Genomic DNA, 7,696 nt, shown 5'->3' with positions numbered 1-7,696 from the left:
AAGACGTAGTGTGGGATCACATAGCCTAGAGCCAAGTGCATAAAACTTATCATGAAATATCGATTCAATTTTTGAAATTAAGCTATTTTCTGTTATATTACCAAAGTTTTTAATAAAAAACAAACTTCGTTTATCAAGGGAGACTCTAAATTAAGAAATCTTCAAGTATTTTTCCAGTTTTATTGTCTATATATTTCATTTTCATTTTATACTTTCAGTACATAGACTAACAACAATATTAGATTATACTTTTATTGCTCAGTTCATCATTAGTGACAGAAGTGCACCCTCAAATAGACCTTTTGAAACATTTTTGACTTCCTTTTCATGAATACACTGGAGAGCAGGAAGATATTTTAACTCATTGAATCTGAACATATCTAGACTACTTTTATGTGTTTAAGCAACTATCACAAGTTGATTGTAATTGTTTATGAAAGCAAGTTCCATTTCAACATACCAACAACTGTCAATGGCCTACGATATAATTTTGGAACTAGTCTGCATTCCTGGAACAAGAAGGACGTGGTAAAACTCTGCGTGAAGTTTATTAAATGTTTTCATTATATTATGCTGATGTTCAAGTTACTTCCACATTCAGCGGAAATCAGCGCTCTTCTAAGTGATTCTGTTTAACTTATTGTTCAGCATTTGCTGGAGTTATCATCTAGGTTCTAAAAGCCGTTCCTTGGAGTTAAACTGATAAAAAACAAACATTGACCCTGTCGTATTGATTTCATTAACACCTTTAATACTTAATATACGATGTTTGAACTTCACAAAACTTCTGAAAAAAACTTCAGCTTCACTCTGGCAGCTCAAAAGAAATCCTTTACCACAATTCTTCACTTCTTGAGCAACCAACTATCATCAGAGTAAATCAGTATCTAAAATTTATCGTGTTTCTGACTGTAGCAGCTCTATATTATATTAAAATTAAATTGTTATGGATATTTAGAATAAAAACTCCTGCCTATGACAACCCAAAAGTAAAGTAAAAAATACTCGGCCGACATATTATTATGGTTTGAAATAGATGTATACGAGAAGTGGATATCCTTAATTAATATATATATATATATATATATATGTTCATGGTCTAAATGACCACAATTTACTGTATGTGACTTGTTGAACGACATATTTCTGTTAGCATTTATTACTACATCAGCAACATCTATGACCATTTCAACTGAACGAATTGCCTTAAAGAAGAACCGGATTTAAGGAAGATAGTTATATCGTAATGTTTTTTTTTTCTAGCGTTGCTGAAAGTCTGTCAGTCTACAAGTGATCCTGATTATTGATGACAACTTTGTTTTGTCACGCACCAAGTTCCACTTATCGGGCATCAAGTTAATGGTCAACATTGTCGATGACTTTGCAGCTAAGTAGACCGCTGTCCATCATCGCCTCTGATTTAGAAATATTCAGCTATTTTCAACACACACTGCATGAATGTAGTTGCTGTTAGATCACCCATTTATTTATCATAACTTAAGAGTTCAATATATTCTACACACACGCTGTCAAGCGATCCATACTTTGTAAAATACATTTCAGCCGTCATGTTAATTTTGTTTAAAGCGTTTTATGGCTTACCTCCAGTGCAGTGGTAAATGTAGTAAATAAAAAGAGTTCTTAAATCCTTCAATTGTTATGTTAATTACTACTTCAGTCAAGGTTAAAATGTTTTTAAGAGTATGTCGTCAATGATGGCTGTGAGGGTATGTTAATGATATAATTCCTTTTGTTTTACACCCGTTGTAAAAACAACTTTATTGTACATTTTCAATTGTTCTTTCCAATGATAACGCTAAGTATTATTCCAAGACCTTCCTACAAGTCGATAAGAAATAGTGTTACGTCATGTTCACACACACACTTTGTGGACTTTGTAACAAGAACATCACGACAGCTCGTGATTGAAGGACACCAATCGGGGATAAGAAGCGTTGATGTTTAGCAGTAGGGAAGAAAACCATACATTTATCACTTAGCTTTCGTGTCTATCAGACGTAGGTAAGTTTATTTTTTGTGCATACATGTCAGGCGATAGCTAGATAGCAAGTTTAATGCACCTGGTTTTCATATCTGTCTTGTTCGTTTTTTCAGCCTCACTACTGTATCAGGGGCCGATTGGGCCGTTAATTTTAAGACACTAGGAAAATTTTTGGTGAAATTTTTTTAAACACTATTTAGATTGTGTGCTCAGTTTTCAGTTAACGGCTAGTAGCGCGGAGGAGCGGTAAACGGGTTATTACATTACTTTTTCAAAATTATTTTTGTGTGAATTAGGTTCAGTTTATGTAATTTTGTGGTTATATAGGTCCATACTTTACTAAGCTGGGTAGTAGATATAATAAACACTGGATTATAAATGAAATATTTTGAAAAATTTATTTTTGTGGACTGTATGAATATTACTAGTACATATTATAGGCTATGCACCATTAAGCGTAGTGCCATGCTCAGTTTTCAGGAATCCCTTGCTGACTTTACTGAAAAGTCGATATACAGATTTTCTCGGGGGCCGTTTTTTAATCCCAATCCATCTCTGACTCATAGAGTTTTGCTTATACATATCCAGAAACTAAGACACTGAAACCAAAGGTCAACATGAATAGATATTACCTCTGCAAATGTTTTACTTAACTAGTTAATAAACAGCTTGATTATCCTATTAAATCGCAGTAAATTGTCTCGATTAACATCGTGGATCGCTTACACAAGTTGTAATATTTATACAATTTCACTCACAATTGGCTTGGGTAAACTGCTAGTCATATTTATATCATTTGTAAATAATTTTGATTGCTCCTTATTTAAACACATAGACAGAGCATTAACTGAATTGTACTTAATATATATATATGTTCGGTAGATCGGCCTAAATTCTTGTTAATTCTTCTCCAGTTAAAAAAAAGAATAATTAGTTTGTTATTATGTTTAAATTATGTTAACTTTCATACAACTTACCGGTTTTTAATAGTTTTCGAGAAGACGTATTATTTGTAAAGGGATGTCAAGGAGTCATATATATGCTTGATATTTATCTACGTTCTCTTCAGGCATCTTCTATGATATTGTGTATATATATATACTAAACTAGCTAACGTGAAAAATAAGCTAATATTGTTTCATGTGAACGCTGTGTTGATGCTCTTTTTTTATCAACAGCATATTTTATTATGGTTGTATGGTAAACAGGAAGAAAATTTTCTATGCTTTTACTCAATTTTTTTTTTAACTAACGACGAGATGGTTTCGATTTCTCTTTGAGCAAAAGTGGAAGTTTAGGTTGAAGGCATTGTATGAGATGTATTTCTTTACCATGATTTCTGCCAACTTGTTTTCCAGTTAAGAGGTGGAAAATTTAATTGTTAAGGTGTTGGCATTTGTTTCTTTAACAGATTAATAATAAACAATTGCTCTAAGATTTAAACTACACAGGAATGAATAGTCTTTAGGTTCCTTCTTTAACGTGGTAGGCAGAATCTCCTGATTGGTAAAGATTTCTTTTAATTTATGGTTTATCAATCAGTTAACGGTGTAGTGTTTTCCAGGTAGCAGAAGAAACTTTCATGTTAGTGTTTGGATTGTAGTTTATTAATTCTCCAGAAGTCGAACATAAGCTTAACAAGAGAAAATGTTTTTTCCCCTCATGAAGTTGTCTTCTGGTTCATAAGAAAGTTCTCCTTCTGATGCTTTATACTGTTAATAAAAAGAAAAATTATGATTGTTTTTCCCTCATGAAGATGTCTATAAGTTGTCTTCTGGTTAGCATAAGAAAGCTCTTCTACGTGCTTCTGTTAATAAAATACATTTTTGTGCAAATATATTATTTGACTGAAAATACCTCTCTTACTGCCAGGATGAGACTTATATTGAATTTCTATCAGTGATTTAAGATTATTTTTTTTAACAAATAGTTATAAATTGTTCTATTTATGACAAAGTTTTCAGCTGAATGTTTAATGGACTGCTTTACCATATTTCTTGAATGAGAAGATGTTTTTTCAAACAATCCTCAGCTTAGAAAACTGAAAATCGTCCCACTAAAAAAAATAAATAAAATAAAAATAAGGCACGAGCAGTTTAGTTGAAGAAGGCTTCAACACAGAGACCAAATGTTCTACCCATTTAAAAAAAGCATGAGCAGTTCGTCAACAATTCTAACACTAGAATGTCTGTGATATCTAAACTGTTTTCTAACTTAATATAGATGGAATGTTTAATCTCCAGTTTTTTAACCAACAAATTAACTTTTGCTTAAGAGAACACAACTTTTCTGGTAAAAGCCAAAACATGCTCATGTTAGCACTGGCCTGCTCGCTGAATATTTTACTGAGTTGTTTTCAGCAGGTTGTTTGGCATGTTAACCACGCGTGGAGGTAGATATGTGAGAAACTCTGGTTTCCTTTTTCTGTTAATAGGACTTGTCTAATGAAGTGGGTTAGTTGATATTCTGAGAAACTTTATAGGGGCTTAAAATTGTACTACAATTGTAAGTAAGGATAATTATTGGTCAGAATTTGCCAGGTGTTTTTCTGACACTGTCTTGTCTCTATCATATGCAGTTACAGCCTGGGAAGTCACAAAGAGTACATGTAAGTTTTATTTTTACCATAGATGTTTCATATGCCACATTGATGTTGTAAACGAAATTGTTGTTTTATTTATGAAATAAACATTTACTTTCACTCTCATTATATGACTGTTTATTTTGGATATTTGACAAAAGCTACACAAGAGATACCTGTATAGCCATTTATAATTTTGAATTGATAAGCTAGAAGAAAGACAGTTAGTCAACAGCATGTACCATTAACTCTTTATTAGAATAGTGGGATTGGTATTTCATTCTGTATACAAAGCATAGAGCATTATTTTTGCAGCAACGGGTTGTGAACCATGAACCCTTGGATCCACTGTCTGGCATGCTAACTACTATTCCATGCCTGTTTCTGTGAAACGTGAACCATATATCGGCAACACAGGAGCACTTACGTTATCATTGGAAGTCTATTTTCGGTATAAAAAACAAGAGGACATGTGAGGAGACAAGACGAACGAGAAAAAAAATCTTTTTTGGAAGTGTTATTCCACAATGTAGCAGGCTCTTCATGTCTCATTACGTGGCTGTTGGGAGAGAGACGTCCAGTAGGCATTAAATGCTTCCCCACTCATAAAAAGTGAGAGGAGTGGTTAGGCATTGAAGCTTTAAGGTTGGAATGCCAAAAAGTCAGAGGGTCCTAGCTGTAATAAGTCCAGCTTGAGTGACTTATTTACAGTTCCAAGGTAGTCAGTATGTAGTCGAAGTACTATGTTACACAAGATGGAAGACCAGACTGTGAGAGACCAGTAAGAAGTATGACCATGCATTTAGTTCACAGTGGTGGAAGAAATAATGTTGAAGTAGCTGATAAAAACACAGATAGAAGGAATGCAGCAGGAATGAATATTATAGCTGTCATAGGGTACGTAGTCATTGTCTCTTCTCATATTTAAGAAAGGAAAGTAACACCAAGGTTCTGCATGGATTTTTATAAGTTGAAGTAGTAAATCCGGTAAATACATTCCTTCTGACATGGAAAAAGGTTCCTGTTGATTTCTTGGTGTCATGTTACTTGCAATTTGAATGGATGCAGAAAGTGATCTTAAAATAACCTTTGCCATGTAAGAAGGGTTGTTTAACTTCCAATGCATGTCATTAAGCCTGTAAAAATATTAGCCACCTTTGAAATACTCGTAAAATTAGCAATGTGTAGCCTAAAATGAGACTTTTTCGTGGTATAAGCAGAAATGATGTTCTGGTCTTTAGAACAATATTTGAGACAGCTTCTGAGAATCTCATACTTGTTCTAAAATTGAAACAAAGAAAAAAAAGAAAATAATCCATGAAGAGTAGACCTTGCTTTACTAAATGGCTTATCAACATTAAGCAATAAGAAACATTATAGGCAACTAAGATATAGTGCCATTCAATTATGTTACATTTGAATGCAAGTTGGCTTTCATAGCAGCCTGAGAGAAAAGAAGCATGTGTATTCACCCAGTGTCTTTATCCCAGTCACTGTTTGGTAATAAGACAAGTTATAGTGACAACAGATTCATTAAACACGGCTGGACAGGGTAAAAGTGTCGATGTTTGAACACTGCAACAAGAATTAGCGAAATTCTAAGCAGAATAGTTAAGGCTCCACACCTCTTACGTATTAATGCAGTTAAACAGGAAAAAAATTGTGAATACATCACTACCCAGTATAGTGAAAGAGTTGCAGCCTTGGAGTTCAGGTAGTTTAATATTTATGTACTAAGCTAGAGATTAGGGATGATTAGCTGCGTGGATGATATAACTCAAACAGATGTGGAGTTAAGACAACCATACAGTTGTTAATGTTAAGATCTTTTAGGGAGAAAATATCTTGGGTGCTTCATAACAAGAGGACCAGAAGACATTATGGAATGCTATATGCTATAGTTAACTTACTTGTTAAATTCTAGTAGCCAAAATCACAGTGAGACATAGAGCAGTGGTACTATGTGTGCAACCCACAGAAATGTTTTTACCTCAACATTGTTAATTAAGACAATGAATTGTTGGTTGGCTTGTGTATAGGATTATTCTATACATCACTGGGCCTTTCCCTGAAACAACTCATGATACTTGAATTTACATGTTGTACTTGATTATTTACAAAATGGACCAAAACTTATACTATAGTCAGTGCTAAAGCTCACACAATGGTAGGTTTGCCGTTGGAGCACCTAAAATATGCATACAGACCAAGGAGCAAACTTTGCTCACCAGGTGTTCACTGGGCTGTGATAGGTATTAGAAGTGACGAAGAATCATAATAATAATATCTGTAGTCAGAAGGAGAGGACTGTACAGAAGATTAAGTATATGCTTGCTATGTTTTTCAGTCCAGAATGCACTGACTGGATGATTCCTCCCTACCCTAATCATTTATTTATGGGCTAAAGAATAGCTGTTTGTTGAAGTTATAATATTTATTAGGGAGGTAATGCTCCCTGTAGACATTCATATGTACGATATCTTGTTAGTGAATAAGTTTTTCGGTGTCCAGAAATTTGTGAGGGATCGTAGTTGGAACATTTATAATTTCAGTATTGGGGACAGATGATAGCTGAAGATAGGATAGTGATAACACCATAACTGTGAAAAGAGATTTAAATGTCTGCTTTTCAAGCTTTGTTGAAGTTTTTATAGTCAAGTGAATGTGTGCCATGAATTCATAGGGAGTGGTAACAGTGACAGTAAGTATGAATGGTACACCTACAAGCGAGAAATGTTCTTTTTCTTGTTTGTTTGAGAAGTTAGAATATTTTCAGTAAATCAAAGGAAGAACATTTATATAGAAAGGGTTCATCTGACAAGTTAAAAGAGATTATTATCTCTGATTGCTTATAGGTCCCATTCAAATTCCATCTTATAATTACAACTACGACAGGTTGGCTACTGAATTTGTCATGTGAGAAATCTGTTTGGTCATTTCCATATTGATAAGTGTTCATTATGTGAACTTGTGCATATATGAATGCTTATTTCTTGTCAGACATTTCAAGTCTGAATTACTATGCTTTCATCATAAGTGTCGCGGGATCGAATCCCCGTCCCCACCAAACATGCTCGCCCTTTCAGCCGTGGGGGCGTTATAATGTGACGGTC

General features: G+C 34.0%; 1 protein-coding gene across 1 annotated transcript in view; it reads left to right on the top strand.

Moving 5' to 3' along the window:
* Positions 1-1,804: 1,804 nt before the first annotated feature.
* Positions 1,805-7,696, top strand: part of LOC106468388 (sodium-dependent phosphate transporter 2-like) — a gene marked incomplete at its 3' end in the record, with an annotated part of 58,558 nt that continues 52,666 nt past the window's right edge. Inside the window, exon 1 of the mRNA XM_022396730.1 lies at positions 1,805-2,022. The remainder of the gene's footprint in view (positions 2,023-7,696) is intronic.

This window comes from Limulus polyphemus, unplaced genomic scaffold, assembly GCF_000517525.1.
Source record: "Limulus polyphemus unplaced genomic scaffold, Limulus_polyphemus-2.1.2 Scaffold2990, whole genome shotgun sequence".
In the NCBI taxonomy this organism is placed as follows: Eukaryota; Metazoa; Arthropoda; class Merostomata; order Xiphosura; family Limulidae; genus Limulus; species Limulus polyphemus.
Note: the sequence above shows the minus strand (reverse complement) of the source record. Positions and strands in the feature narration are given on the sequence as shown.